This window comes from Amphiura filiformis, chromosome 12 (genome assembly GCF_039555335.1).
Source record: "Amphiura filiformis chromosome 12, Afil_fr2py, whole genome shotgun sequence".
In the NCBI taxonomy this organism is placed as follows: Eukaryota; Metazoa; Echinodermata; class Ophiuroidea; order Amphilepidida; family Amphiuridae; genus Amphiura; species Amphiura filiformis.
The window spans coordinates 64,695,721-64,711,910 of record NC_092639.1 but is presented as its reverse complement, the minus strand read 5'-3'; positions in this window follow the sequence as shown (position 1 = coordinate 64,711,910).

Here is a 16,190-nt window from a genome sequence, read left to right as displayed (position 1 = left end):
CTTGAGGCTAAATATCTGAATCAATAGCCCGGATTAGTGTTTCTCAAATTAAACAAATAACTTCTAAGCCATCTTTTTCAATTAAATTATACAAAAATTGTTATCTTTTTCTTCGAAAAATGTGCCAAATTGGAGTAAAAAGGACGTAATTGATTTACTGTTTGCTAACTCGCACTGTCCTATCTTGCCCCAACAAAAAAATCCCATTGGAAATCAATCAATCTCCTAAAATAATATGAAAGGAAGTGACTATTTTCACCTAACTAACAAGAAAATCATTGGGCCTCACCACCCCCCCCCCCTTCCTATGGTCATCTTTGATTGTTGGTCCTACCCCGGATAAGGTGTTGGGGTAAAAATGTATCTCTAAAATGAGCGCAAAGGATGGATCTAAGATTAGCTTAGGTCATTAGGGCGCATAAAAAATCTTGGGGCGGCTGGTACAACCCCCCCCCTCGTAGTTCTAGGATTTATAGACGTTCTTAGAGGGTCACCATTAATCAAAGCCGAACAATTGCTGTCCTTCCATATGGCCCCTAAAGTAATTGAGCCGGATTGGGACAGTCAGGGGTTTCTACCCTCTTCGAGACTGACTGTGTTATATAGGTATGACTCTCTATACACGGGACCGGCGGCTTAACGTCCCCTCCGAAAGACGACGTACACTCATGGTTCATTTACCCAATTATAAGTGAATCATGAGGAGCGCGTAACTTTGAATTTTTTCCTAGTTAATACTCCGGCAAGTTCCACCCCCGATAATTGAACCCGGGACTTCAAACACCAGAAGCGAGCCCCAAATATGAAATGTTCATAACATATTTAGCTGGTCAACTCCATTAAAGCCATATTATAAAATTTTCATACAAAATAGATTAGCATTTCTTTGCCATAAAATGTTAGTTTTTACTATCAGATATATCCCCTTTTATTTTTGAGCCGAACAACTACGGCAGAGCAAAGAAAATTGGAATTTACTACCAGCGCATATGTCGCCAATACGTACCACTCATTCGGTCATGTTATGGTACGGCCCTTTGTTGTGTAGATCACCGTCGCGCACGCCGTGTACGTACTGTGTGTTATGAACATCGTGTGTGCGTTCGACTAATAATTCCATCGTAATAATAAAACGCTGATTCAGGCGTTTTATTCAAAATCTCGGATTTTGACAAAACTACAGCACCTAGAGTCTTGATTTTTCAGGGTAAAGTACCATATAATCGTGTAAAAAAATTAATTTTAAAAGATCAGTGAGGGCGTCCTCCTCAGCAAATGTTATAATATGGCTTTAACGTTCAACGGACTGATGCACACATTGTCGACATAAACGGTGGAATGATTTAATTGTTTTACTTCGTTTGTTCGGCTCAATATTAACAGAGGACATAATTATTTGATAATAAAAACTAACATTTTGTTCAAAAATATATATTATTTGTTTATTTTTGTAAACATTTTAACGAAAGAGTAACATAATAAGTGATAAAATGTCTGATAAAAAGGGGAATGACAACCAAACAACATTATAAACCCAGCGAAATCGGCAAATAGTATGAAAAATAATGAAACTTACGGCTGCCAATCCACTGACCATCACCAATGCGCCAAGAATCACAGTTACCAACGCCATCTTGTACTTTGTCAGGTACGATAATACTAATTACGTGACAATCATCGTGATGGTTCTCTCTCTTATATAGTGCTGATATAGAGACACAGGACATTGTGATTGTAATCATAGCCTAATTATGATAAAAAGGATAAGAAAGTGTGAGAATTGTACGTATGGTATGTCTTATAAATTAATCCACCTGCTATGATTAAGGATTGTATGATAATAATAAAGACAATTATATAAGAAAGTAACTGATTAGCTCAAAAAGTAGCTTATTGGATCTAGACGAACCTTATTTATCAGAGATGTTTATGATGAGATTGGACCAAATTATACCTACAAGTGGTAGGCATCGGTTGCTCCCTCTTTCTCACATCCTCTTGATCCCTTCTATTCCCTCTACTGGTCTACTTCCTTTTCTATTATCCTCTACCTTTCTTCGCCCATCATTCTGTGCCTGAGGGAGTAAAGAATGAAAGGAATTGGAGTGGGAGTGAGAAGAGAAATGGAGATTTGGAAAAATGTGGAGTCTTACCAAATTTAATTTGAGTCTTACCAAATTTAAAATATTTCTAAATGCGAAATCATCAAGAAGTACATGTAGTTTCTAAATTTATAGGAAACTTGACACTTTTACATAGTACGACGTACAAGTTATGATGTGTGCCTTTATAAGTGATGTCGATATTGATCACTTTTGTATCAATGTTTGATCAGACCGGTGATAATTTAAAAATTATTTCTTTAAATTGAACAAATATTGGAAGTTTCAAAATTGTAGAGGTATTTTTAATTTGTTTTATTTTGTTGCACGGTCACAACCAAGAAATTTACACGTCAGTTGAAATGTGGATGAGGAGAGAATGTCAATAGAGGAGTTAATTGGAAAGAGCTATTATTAGCTGCTGTGGATCTTTATATGATCAGATGATTCAACATGGGATTGGTCACATATCGTCATCCTATACGCTAATTGCCTAAGTCATTGGTTGTAATTTTGATAATAAAGTACAGAATATGGTACAAGCATGCATTTAAACTAAACATAATCCACCCAATTCTTTGCACAAACCAAATACCTAAATGTTGTATGCTTGAACCACAATTTGTACTTTGTTCTTAAAATTACAAAAACAAAAAATGACTTGGCAATTATCGTAGTAGGTGCATTGGCGATACACAATATATATTGTGCTTCAGCCAAAGCTGGACACAACTATTAACAATATCATTGTTCTCTGCTAGGTCCTCAGCTTTGAATTCTTGCTCTAATAGAGGACATCTCCCTGAGAAAAGCTTCCTTTTTGAAAATTTCATTTAATGAAAATGGGGCTTGGCGAACTTATGTATGGCGTAGAGTCATGTGCCTGTGTTATATGAGAGTGACAATGACCGTATTTGCTGGAAGCCCTATCCCTAACCCTACAGCTGACCCTAACCCTAAACCGTTCCGTCAAATATTGTCGCGGTAAGTCACCTTTCTCATAGACTATGCCATAGTCGAATTTTATTAAAAATATGTTATTATTAGTCATGAAGGATGAACCCATTTCGTTGAACTCAAAATTATACTGATGTTTATTAAAATTAAAGTATTCAATAGTAAAATGGTCATAAAGAGTTAAAAATATCAGACGATTAGTGACAATAAAAGTAATTGAATGCAACATTATCTTGCATAATTATAACGGCTCACTTTAATACTGAACAATTCTGATTTTGGAATCTGCCCGTTTATTGATAGCGAACCCCGAAATTTCACTTGGGAAGCTAACAAACAGAGGGAGTAGGGTGACTGATCAGATGTGAAAATCTATCAATTGTGCACACATTAATTAAATCAGAGTTTTAAGCTTAAATACAATATCCAGAGTATGCACAATGGGCAAGTGGACTACGGGGTAGTCTACCTTTCTCACTGCTATTCGCAATGAATAGCGATATGAGTACCATGTTATATCTATAATGGCCGATCGATTCAAGGATTCCGAAACGGATGCGAGGAATAAGCGGTATCCACTATCTTGTATCCATATATAATGTGTATGGTAAATCTCGCCTTTTTTCGTTCAGGAGCGCCGCTGAGATAAAAGATACATGTAGAAGAACATCACAACAGCTATTATTAATATGTGCACTTTGGTTAGGCACATCGCATGCCTCCAGACTACAAGGAAAGATTCAGAAATAGTAAATCAAATTAGTTGATGCGGTGAAGATGAGTGGAAATTCGTGCTAAGAAAGAAGCAGGTAAAAGAGTCATGCATTGGTAGGAGTTTGTGATTGTCCTCGCGAGCGCGGTTGTTTGATGAGATCATTTAATAGTTTTTCAAACAAAACATCATGTACAACCAAATTTGAGGCCTAAACAGCTAAAAGTGATATCATGTTAATTAATACAGATGCTTTTGAGTCATTCTCAACTTTAATTTTCCCTCTTTTACATAATTATTCACTTTTATAGCATTTTTTAAAGCTTTTTTGTATATAAAATGTATCTATTAATGACAAAATTGGTGGCGCTATTTAGTTACTGAAAATTACTCTTTCAATATGTTTATAAAATTTCCTTGTTGCTTGTTTCACCTATTCCAGCTGTTTTAATGGCAGTATTAATCATCTACCTCTTGCAAATAAAGAAATATGATTTAGGATAAATAGCGCCATCTATAGTTTGCATTTACTTAATAATGAAGCCAATTCTATATACATCAAACAACCATGCGCGAGGGGCATTCATAATTGTGGATGCCAAAACTGCATATTACAAAGCCACCATAAAAGTAAAAAACATGTACGTAAAAGGGCACATTTCAAAGGGATACAACTAATTAACAAGCAATGTGCTGGGGTGCATGAATAAACACGAAAACACAAAATATATATCCACAATATTAAGAAAAATATTCATACTTGGAGATATAAAACTCCCGGATAAAACTACAGATGGGATTGCTTTGTATAGAAAAGGTGGGACACAAGGGACATAAGTCCCAAAGCTACATTTACAATCAGATTAAGCTTCAATCAGGATTTTGATCTGGGTTTTCCTTCAATACAAAATACAAAAATGCCGAATTTAGCATTAAAAATTCAACCATTGGGCTGTCGATCGGGCCGGTCGGTTTGGTAAGGCTATACTTTGGCGCCCGCTTTGGCATCATTTTATGAAAACGGTGAAGGCTTTTTTGCAATTGAATACATGAATACAAAACCCACCCAAGTCCATGGGAAGTGATTTTGAGAGAAAAACCTGTGTATCATTTTAATTCCTTCAGTTATATTTACCTGGTCAATATGGTAAGTTGTACGTGCAAATGAGCGGGTTAAAGTGTATTAAGTATGACGATTAGCATTTCAGAGACTTCGTGGGGTTCATTTTAAATTTTGGACTTGGGTGGTTTTTTGAATCATATACAAAGACAACAATGTTTGAATGAGATTACCACTAGTAAGATAATACAAAATAAAGCACACAGGTATGTATAATGTTGATAAGCATTCTGCCATGTAATATAAACAACACACTCTCCTTTATTAAACCCATTTTTTTTTCAGCAATGAATGTGTTACAAGCGGTCTTTTATAAATACTGGATTTCAATCAATGTGTTACAAGACTCAAACCATGGAATTGGGTGATTCTTTCATACATGCTATTTTTCACATGCCCAATAGACACAGTGGATGAATTTGAGTTGTTTTGTCATACATATGACAGGCCTATGCATAGCAACAAATTCCCATGCTTAACTCAATTTGGCCACAGTATGGACTTAGGTGGGTTTTGTATTCATATATTCAATTGATGGCACTAGTACAACAAAAACACACGCCAGACAGTTCCAGGCCAGGGCAGACAGTAGTAATTTGATTTCAAAAAGCAATATACGAGGGTCATTCAAAAAGGTGTACCTCCATCATAACATGTTAATGTCAGAATACGGAAACCACCCATGATCACACTCCTACATCTCGGCTACAAGAGTTATTTGATGAAAATGTTTTGGTTGTTAAAGCGAATACAAATTTGGTCCTCGGAAATGATTAAAAACAAAAGCCAATAGTTTAGTAAGCATCATTGTTTTAGATGCGGTTGTCCAACTGCTTACTCATGATAAATATTTTTTTCCTTTTTGAGCTCCCTGGCATGCCATCGAAGGGTTCGACAGACACACAGTCGGTCATTTCAAATGTTTAGTTTTAGTTTTGGTTTTGGTCACGTGGTTTCCTATTATCCTGCCTAACCACTTGACTCACAAGATATCGAATTCTTTCTTTCTACCTTTTGTTAAAAACTGAACATTTGTATCAGGCAGATTCGGTTTTCGTTTCAGTTTCTTATAAGTGGTGTTAAGAAGAAAATTATTTGGTTTGAAGTTACCTGATCTAATTATACAAAAGAAATGTTTAAATTTCGCAGTGTAATATTCCCGAGGAGAGAAATCGAGCATGGCAATCTACATTGAAAGACGTGGTTTACAAAATCGAATAAGCCCTGGCTATTTGAGCTGTGAAAATATATAGACCATCGCAATATTTGCATTCGACATTACAAGAGGCGACTATTGTAATTGTATAGGTGTTATAACCAAAATCGATTCATGTCCTTAATCCCATGTACCAGAATCGATGGAAGGCCATTATAATGACTTCTAATAAGCTCATGTCTTTTACTGGAAAAAGTAGAAGATAGAGGGGAGAAGAGATTGTGTATGGTGTGTGTGTGGGAGGGGGGAGTGTGTGGGGGGAGGTAAGGGGTAAGGGCAGGGAGAAAGAGAAACAGATGGGAGAGAGCATTGGAAGTGAAAAGAGAAGGGGGAAGAGAGCTCGAGATAGAGGAGATATCGAATGTAGGGGAGGAGGGGGAGAAGGAGACCTTTAGGGAATGGGTGGTTATATAGGTGGGGGAGAGGGGAGCACCCTCTTAAAGAGGTATGGGTTGTGCTTACCGGGGATAATAAACTAATTCATAATCAAATCATCTCCATGCATCGTTTATGTTTTATACAAACAAAGCCCCCACCCCACCCCACCCTTCAATATACGCGCATGTATATGATTTCTAGGCCTAGAACTCGGAGTGTAATATGCCACCTTCGACAGAGAGCATCAACTGTTGTCCGCGGGGATAGATTTCCGATATCAATCATGATAATAATTATGTTAGCACAATAGGCTATTGTATACTTCTGGTTATATACTGTGTCCTCTCAGCATAATAGTGTTAAGATTGCAGACCAGATCTGCTCTACTTTTTAATCCCTTGATTTTTGGTTTCTGAACAAAAGAGAAACCAAAACTAAAGATTTGAAATGAGGGAATGTTAATGAAATCTGCCAGATTTCAGCTGGACCACATTTAAAGGAAATAATCAACCACGAAGTCCTGGTTCACAAGGGACAGATTCCATCCAACAAAGTCTAAGCAATCTACACCTGGATATCATATGCCATCCACAACAGCATCACAAGATCGTGGTGCAATTAATCTTTCCAGTGTTAACTCTAATAAGGGAGCAACATCAGCAGGTCCCAATTCGGCATGTAGAGCTGATGAATGGAAGTCGGAAGTGATCTGGAATGCGAGCCAAAGTACCAGTCACAATTAGGTCATTTCGGTTATTCACAAGAAGCTGCTGCTACACCTGCAACACACCAAACTTCTCAAAGTTACCAGAATCTGTTTATTTTTAAATCGTTCTCTTCGGGCATAATGATAAAAGCCACAGTAGGTCTATTTTCTGTATAATTTTTATTTGTCATTAGTATATCTGATGTTTCATCTGATGGTATTTTGGCATGCTTGAATATTTACATACATCGATCAGTAGGCCTATCCGATACCGTAAAATGGGGTAACTTTGGGCACTTTTCAGAGTTTTTAAACCACTGCTTCCAAACAAAACCAAATATATTTCTAATTATCTCTTTTTTTATGACATTAGGGTTCCTTTCTACACCTTGAAGTTGAAAAAGATTTTTGAATAATTTTGAAAGGGTGCCCTAGGGGTTGAACATAGCCTGACCAAAGTTACCCCGCATTTGGGGCAACTTTGGTGAGAGTATTAGGCCTACATTCCATGAAGGAAAAAAAATGAAAAAAATTGATCTTTGCTGCATATGGGCAAGGTTTTGTTTTTTGTGACATTTGACCCCTTGCAAAATTAAGCAAGCACGCATCCTTGCTCACAAATATCGATTTTTATTTTGTCTGAAAAAAATGTAAAAAAAATGCTCATTTTTGGTCAAACTTTCAAAGATATTGGACATGAGCGACTTTTATTTCTTCCAAATATATTTCTTAACAAATTGAGACCAAATATGACTAAAAACAATATTGCTGTACGGAAATATGACCATTTAAAAATATATATTTGAACGACCAAAGTTACCCCGTTTACCGAAGTTACCCCCATTTTACGGTAATTAAATATTACAATGTTAGGGACGCTCCATTTGATTTCGGAAGGGGGACTGGAAGTTGAGGTGGCTTTTATTTCGCGTCGAAGGCGGCGAAGTTTGTTTTGTTTTTTGCCGACAAGTTCAGGGACATAATAGGCCTAGGTAGAATGTGTTGTAGTACATTTAAAATTTTCGTACCTTTTCGTACCTGATTTTGGTCCTTCTGCTGCGAATCATCGATATATATCCTCGGAATGATTCCATCACAAAATTATCCAAGATAAACAATAGTGTCCATAATTGCATGGTTGTTCCAAAATCGAACACTCGATTCACAGAGAAGAGTATCATTGCTCAGGTATTGCGATAGGTGTTGCTTTCTTGAGGTACACAACTGTAATGACCATCTACCAAAAAAACGTTGACAACATAAAGAAATCAGCAAGTTTTAAAAAACCCACCTCGGCTCACTTTTTGAAACTTGGTCCCATTTGTAAAAGGTACTGATTTAAACTTGATCATATTTATATAAATCTAAAACATATCCAGAAGTGTTATGTATCTTTAATGTGCAGATGCGATATTAATTTGTAAGCTTTCTGGAACGACCTGAAAGGTTATTATCTTGTTCTTGCATGGTAAGCCAATATCCTATTGTGTTTTGTTTTATAATAATCATGATTAATGATTGAATTAAGCGAATAACAAGTAGGTTTGTAATCTTTATGGAAACGCTGTATTCTGTTAAAATAAAATAAAAACACTGATTTGCTATTCGTGTTCAAAATGGGACCAAGTTTCAAAAAGTGAGCCGAGGTGGTTTTTTTTAAAACTTGCTGATTTTTTACGTTGTCAACGTTTTTTTGGTAGATTTCTTTTCTTTTTATGAATGTAGCCAAGCAGCTCCAAGCTTGGAAAGTCATCAGGTTACGAAGTGCTCAATAAAACGAATAAATCGAAAAATAGATGTTTGAAGTTTCTATTCTTGATTCATGACAATAAATAATTAAACGTACAAAATGATCAATATACATTTTAATATACTTTAATTATTCAAGGCAACGTAAATATGTAAAGAAAATGTAAATATGAACAACACACACCCAATGTTGACAATGCCAGAGAGACACAGAGTGTAAGTCCGATTTAGGCCTACTTCAAGTCGGAACTGGTAAATGCGCATAAGCGTCTAAATGCCCCGACTAGGCAAGATAATCGGTTTTAATGTTTGTGGTTCTTTGTAGCCCTGCGGGGCAATCTACTTGGCTATCCGAATTTCGCGGTTTGTGGTTCTTTGTAGCCCTGCGGGGCAATCTAGTTGGATATCCCTATTAAGCGGCGGTTGTCGGCGATCTCTAGTTGGATATCCCTATTAAGCGGCGGTTGTCGGCGATCTTTCGCGGTTTGTGATTTCAATTTCCCTTATTAAGCCCTGCCCTCTGTCGGGAGCTAATTTATAGTTTAAGCTTGTCGGATATCCATATTTCGTGGTGTGTGATTCTTTGTAGCCCTGCTGGGCAATCTAGTTGGATATCCAAATTTCGCGGTTTGTGGTTCTTTATAGCCCTGCGAGGCAATCTAGTTGGATATCAATATTGAGCGGCAGTTGTTGTTGATCTTTCGCGGTTTGTGGTCTTAATTTGTTGGGTATCCATATTTCGCGGTTTTGTGGTTCTTTTTAATCGATAGGCCTGGGGGCAATCTAGTTGGATATCCACATTTCACGGTTTGTGATTTTTTGTAGCCTTGCGGGGCAATCTAGTTGGATATCCCTATTAAGCGGCGGTTATCGGCGATCTTTCGTGGTTTGTGGTTTTAATTTCCCTCATCAAGTAGTGCCCTCTATCGGGAGATAATTTATAGTTTAAGCTTGTTGGATATCCATATTTCGTGGTTTGTGGTTCTTTGAAGCCCTGTGGGGCAATAGTTGCATATCCAAATCTCGCGGATTGTGATTCTTTATAGCTCTGCAGCGCAATCTAGTTGGATATCAATATTGAGCGGCAGTTGTTGGCGATCTTTCGCGGTTTGAATTCTTAATTTGTTAGATATCCATATTTCGCGGTTTGTGGTTCTTTATAATCGATAGGCCTGCGGGCAATCTGGTTGGATATCCACATTTCGCGGTTTGTGGTTCTCTGTAGTTGGATATCCCTATTAAGCGGCGGTTGTCGGCGATCTTTCGCAGTTTGTGATTTTAATATCCCTTCAAGCCCTGTCCTCTATCGGGAGCTTAATTTATAGTTTAAGCGTGTGGGATATCCATATTCCGTGGTGTGTGATTCTTTGTAGCCTTACGGGGCAATCTAGTTGGTTATCCAAATTTCGCGGTTTGTGGTTCTCAATATCAATATTCAGCGGCAGTTGTTGGCGATCTTTCGCGGTTTGTGATTTTAATTTGTGACAATTTATAATATTTATTCCAAATATAATTTTAATCTGAGCTGTGAACAGAGACACTGATAAATGTGTTTTAAATGACGAAGATGTCATGATAGTCAGGCATGGTGAAAGCATCTGGATGGTGAAAGTAGGCCCTAGGCCTAGGCCTAAATGTGAATAAAAATGAAACATGTTTGATGAAAAAAATATAATATCACAATAGCAATGGATGTTTGAAATGGTGTTATTCTTGATTTAGTGACAATAAATTGGTTAATAAAACATTTAAAAAAAAGTGGTGGGTAGTTTCGAACTTGAGCAAAAATTCATAAATGGATTAGAAGTCCATGGCCCTGACCGCTTAGAAATCGGCCTACTTGGGCCAGCTTGGCGTAGACCGGGGATGGTAGTGCGAGCCATTATAACCCTCTCCTATTATGGGTCGTTGTCGAGTTCCTATGGGAAGATCATTTAAAACAAACAAACATGGACGTCCCGATATAACGAGGTGTGAAAATGGAGTATTTATTAATATGAATGTATGCTGTGGTCCGGAAAGAATAAAAGAATTATGAAAAACTTGATTTGTCGGCGAATGGGATCCAGAATTTGTATGTAGGGTATCCAGGAAAATGCTAGGGTATATTTGAAAGTGAATCTGAAAAAGTAGTGCGACAGTGACGGCCATGTATGGCTGTAGCAGTGTCGAAAGATTGTGGATATCAGTATGATTAGCTACGATTTCCCACTAATTTTGGCTATGAAATACCGCGTGAAATAAAGCAAGAATGTTTGTTTATTATCAAACAATCGGATTGACTGTAAGATTGGTGTAACTTTTTTTGAAATAATGAGTTTTAAAGACACTTTGGACAGTAAATAAGATTTAGCATGGTTTTAGATATATTTTGTACCCAGCGAAAAATATCATAGAACAATAGCGTTTTGTTCCGTGTAAATATAGTCTCGCGGCGCATCTGTTTATTCTTCTTTATCAGTCGTTTTTTTTAAAAACTTGCTGGTCATGCTACCGCGTGACTCTAATTTCATATGAACCTAGGCCTATATGACCTTTTTGCCCATTTTCTTTATTATGCAAAATAGAGACCTAAACGCAACTACTTCAACAGTTAACGCATTAGAAGTGGGCATAAAGAACTATTGATTGTCTAATCACTTGGATGATTTTACGAATCTACGTTTATTCAATTTGTGTAACAAACATTTTAAATCTTTATAATTCAAGAAGGTGGTTACGGATGATTTGAACTAAACACCTGGATCGTGATATGATGGGTATTTCTATAGAAATTTTACATAAAGCTGAGTCGGACTATTTTTGCACTCGCACCTAAAATTTAGTACGATCATTATATTAGTGTATTGTCCGGCATCAATGAGTAATTGATCAATTTGTAAGAGCAACCTATTTCAATAACACTCCATTCGTGAAAAATAATGGAGCGGTAAAACAATAGCGCGACGTCATAGGTGTGTATTAAGTCGGTTAATGGCCGCGGATTAGAACGTGAGTGTATAAGAATGGCTTCGTCGCTGCGCGACTCAGCCATTCTTATCCACTCACGTTCTAATCCTTGGCCATTATCTTATACATAATGTCTCCCCTCGTTTTTCGTGACGGCCGCGCACACTGTCCTTACAGTGTGTCCAGCACCTCCTGGGAGATACTGAAGGGATGCTGCAGCCAAACAAAATTGTTTCACTTGCCCAAGATCGCAATAGTTGGAGAAAGCTTGTAGTCGCCTGCTCCGCAGCTGGCTGATGATGATGATGTTTTTCAACATTTTCTTTCATATATTTGCTCTCATATCAAATTGTTTGCGTAGGGAAGAAATAGGTGGTCAAGTTTTGCAGTGTGCATTCTTCTTGAAGAAATTTACCAATTTATAAGAATTTGTAAGAATGTTCTGAGCATCTTGAGCTTATTTTGACCGAGTTTTGAGTCTGGAAAAAAAAGGGGGAAAATCATTCTGCATTGGATTCTAAATTCTCCAGCTTTGAGACATGTATTTTTTTTTTGGCCTAGTACATTGGTGATGGGAGGTTTGGAATGTTAAGGTTAAGGTTTGAAACTAAGAAAGACTATAAGGTAGTGGCATTACAGGAATGTTTATATTGTTCAATGCATCAGCATCTCAGAGAGACATGCTTGATGAGTGCATTGATTTCTGCAATTTCACTCTCAACAAGTAATATGCAGTTATCATTTCCCTGCTTGAAGCAGGGTAGTCTCAACTTGTTGAGAACCAAATTTTCATTAAATCAGTGCAGTTCAGTTTAGAGCAATAAATAAGAAGTGTCAAAAAATATTTTGTAAGCTTCCAGCTACATTATTTTAAGTTAAGAGCTCTGGTAACAACGTTATTGCACAGTATTTTTTGTGGGACATGAGAGCACATCAGACATATCAAATTGTATTATGAATACAAGGAATGTCCTTTTTTGAAATTGGCGATATAATACAAATTTTATGGCAAATTATTAAAAATTTATATTTTTGTTATTTTTCATAATTAACAGTCCTCAAAGTAAATTTTATAAATCTAATAATATGTACTTAAAGTGTATGTAGCTGGGAGAAAAAGCCAACGATCATTTGAAAATTGTGACATTTTGTATTGAAGACACACATTTTTTTCCCCAAAAGGACTTAATTTTTTAGGTGATTTGGGGAAAAAATCAAGATTTTCGATACAAAATATCAAAATTTTTTAAATGATCATCGGCTTTCCCTCCCAGCTACACACACTTTAAGTACATATCATTAGATTTATCAATTCTACTTTGAGTACTGTTAAATGTCACAACAAATATCAATTTTGAATAATTTGCCATTAAATTAGTATTATATCACGAATTTCAAAAAATATAAATTATTTGATATCAGAAGGACATTCTTCGTATTCAGAATTCGATGTCTGATGTGATCTCATGTACCACAAAAATTACTGTGCAAACGTTCATACCCCAGCCCTTAAAATAGACTTTAATGTAATGATTACTGCAATGTATATTACTATATATATGTATGGTTGAATCCAACCAAAAGTGTCCACAGGCCAAAAATAAAAGTCCAAAATAAAAATGTCTCCACAATTTTTTCTTTTTGCCCATTGATTGATGGCATGTTGGCCTTATAGGAACCAAAAGTGCCATCACTAATCTTGAAAAATAAATCCAGGACGTGTGATAGTAAATGTGACATCAAAACCCAATGTTACCTACGAATACCACTAGGATGCTTTCACTATCGCAATACTAATCAACCTAAAACAAATGGAATATTCCCATTAACACTTTTTTCATGTTATGTAGACCACGAGGTGTCAGGAAAATGCTAGCTCAACCAGAAAATAGTTGTTTTTATTTTTATAATGCGATCAATATGATCTTAGTCAATGTATGCTAGTTTATTTTTGAAAATGAAGTTTAGGTCAGTTTCTGTATTTTATTTATCAAATGAGTTTGAATAAATTTACATATTGTATAAGAACGAGTGGGATATCTGTTTTCAGGAATATTAGGAATTATACGCATACACCTAATGCTTTATAAAATGATAGGTGAAGAATCCCGGGTATTCGTAGGTAACATGAGCAATTTAACAATTTCTATATTAAGTTTAGAGGGTCAAATTTTGCTATTATGATAATGAATGAATAAAATGGTAGTTTTTAGATCTCTTTCAGATGGTACGTCCAAATGAATAAGTGCTTTTACCTTAGATCAAAATTTTTGATGCTTTTAGCAAGATTTTGAACACTTCATTTTGATATATACAAGTAGTTAAACAGCAAATTTACATAATAAATAATTGTTGAATGAATCCGTATATGGGTAATAATATATTGTCCGGGTACCGCTTAAAGTTTTGACAATTAATTTCCATTGGTAGAGACACTTCTTTACACATGTCATGTATTATGCTGTATTCGTAAGTAACATTTCAGTATTTGTAGGTAAGAATTAGACTTTTGGTGGATATCGCAATCAAATCATCATTTTATAAAGCAGTTTGAATATATTATTTTCTTTATGTGCGTTTATTGATACTTGAGACCCTATCATGTATATTTAATGTCGGTTCACAGCGGTTGAAAGAGGATTGAAGTAAGAAACAAATGCACTAAAGTGACTTTAATTTGCTTAATTGCACACAAATCGCTTAAAACCATTATTGCAAACTTGTGAAGTCCATCTTGGAACCAGATACGTCTTGTGGCCTTTCGTTTGAGGGCAACTATAATTAGCTTTATACTAGGGTCCACCACTGTGTTGTGGATCATGAGACAATGAGAAAATTCGTTTTTGTCCATGGTATTCGTAGGTAAACTTAGCGAAAACCTTCGAATAAACCAATTTGGACACAAATTACTCAGAAACCAGAAGGTCGGTAAACGTTTAAAATGAAACACACATGACAGCTGACAAATCCAAGTATTCATCCCATTCTAATCTTCTTCGAATCTGATTTTTCTTTCAAATGAGCAGACCGTCGTCTATTTCAGTACATATTTTTCAACATTAAGCCGTATTCAGTTTTGCATGGTGGGCATGTATGTGAATTCGCAACTTTCATTGACATATGATTTGATAGCAAACACACAGGCCTTCGTTATGTACCAATATGGGCATTGGCATGAATGGCGGTGTTTCACAATACTGTCATGATGTCAAATTGTATTAAGGTAACATTCGGTTACCGAAATTTAACTACTGAATACTTGCTTTTATTGTTGACATCTCAGAAATATTTAACCGCAGGCTATTGAAACTTGGTAGAAATAAAGAGTGTATTACCCTGCACCTATTGCTTAACTATTGTTTACTATTCTCTCAGTTTGTGGAAATGGCACAGCTTTTAACATGTATTCGGAGGTAATGCATATTTCTTACCAACCCTACCTTTGTGCCATTTAGAATTTCTGGCAGCTAAACACAATAATAAAGAAGATGTCCGAATGCAATGTATTTCAGTATTGGACATATCAAAGCTTGTATCAATTATGCATTTATTAGTGATTTCCATTTTTAAAGATATATCTAGTGCTATGAAAAATTGTATTCGTAGGTAATGTAAAAAATACCACTCAAGAAATTATCACAAAAATTCATAATTATGTACAAATATGTGAAAAATTGAACAGGCAATCTTTGAATACACACCTTTCGGAAATCAATTTAGATTCAATCCAATGACTTCTTTTCATAACTGATTTAGATGTTTTTAAAATACTTTAAGAAATATTTTGATAAAATGGGTAAAAATAGCATGTTTTGGGGTCACATAAGGGGGTCTTATTATATATGGCGCGAAGCGTATGATCACGGCGAATAAACACAATACAAAAACGAATGCCAATTGATTAATACTTAAGTTATGGCCCTGAACATGCCGTGTACACTTTTCGTTGGATTCGACCGCATATTACTAAGACAATGTATTAAATAGTCTTATAAAGAAAGAATAAAGAAACTTATCCACAAGAGTTGATGGAATGCATTTATTTTGTGTATAAATCATTAAACAACAAACTTTTTATATTCACAATATTTTGTAAATCTACCTTTCCAAATTTCTTGCAATATAAATTTGCTTAATAAGACACAAATAGCACACATTATTGTACAAAGGCACAATATATATTAATAGGTCACACACCAGGCTATTCCAGATGGAACCCATACACCCTCTACAGATGATATGACCTTAATCTCCCACACGAGGGGTGTAAATTTCAAATGGAGTCACCCATTCAGGTAACC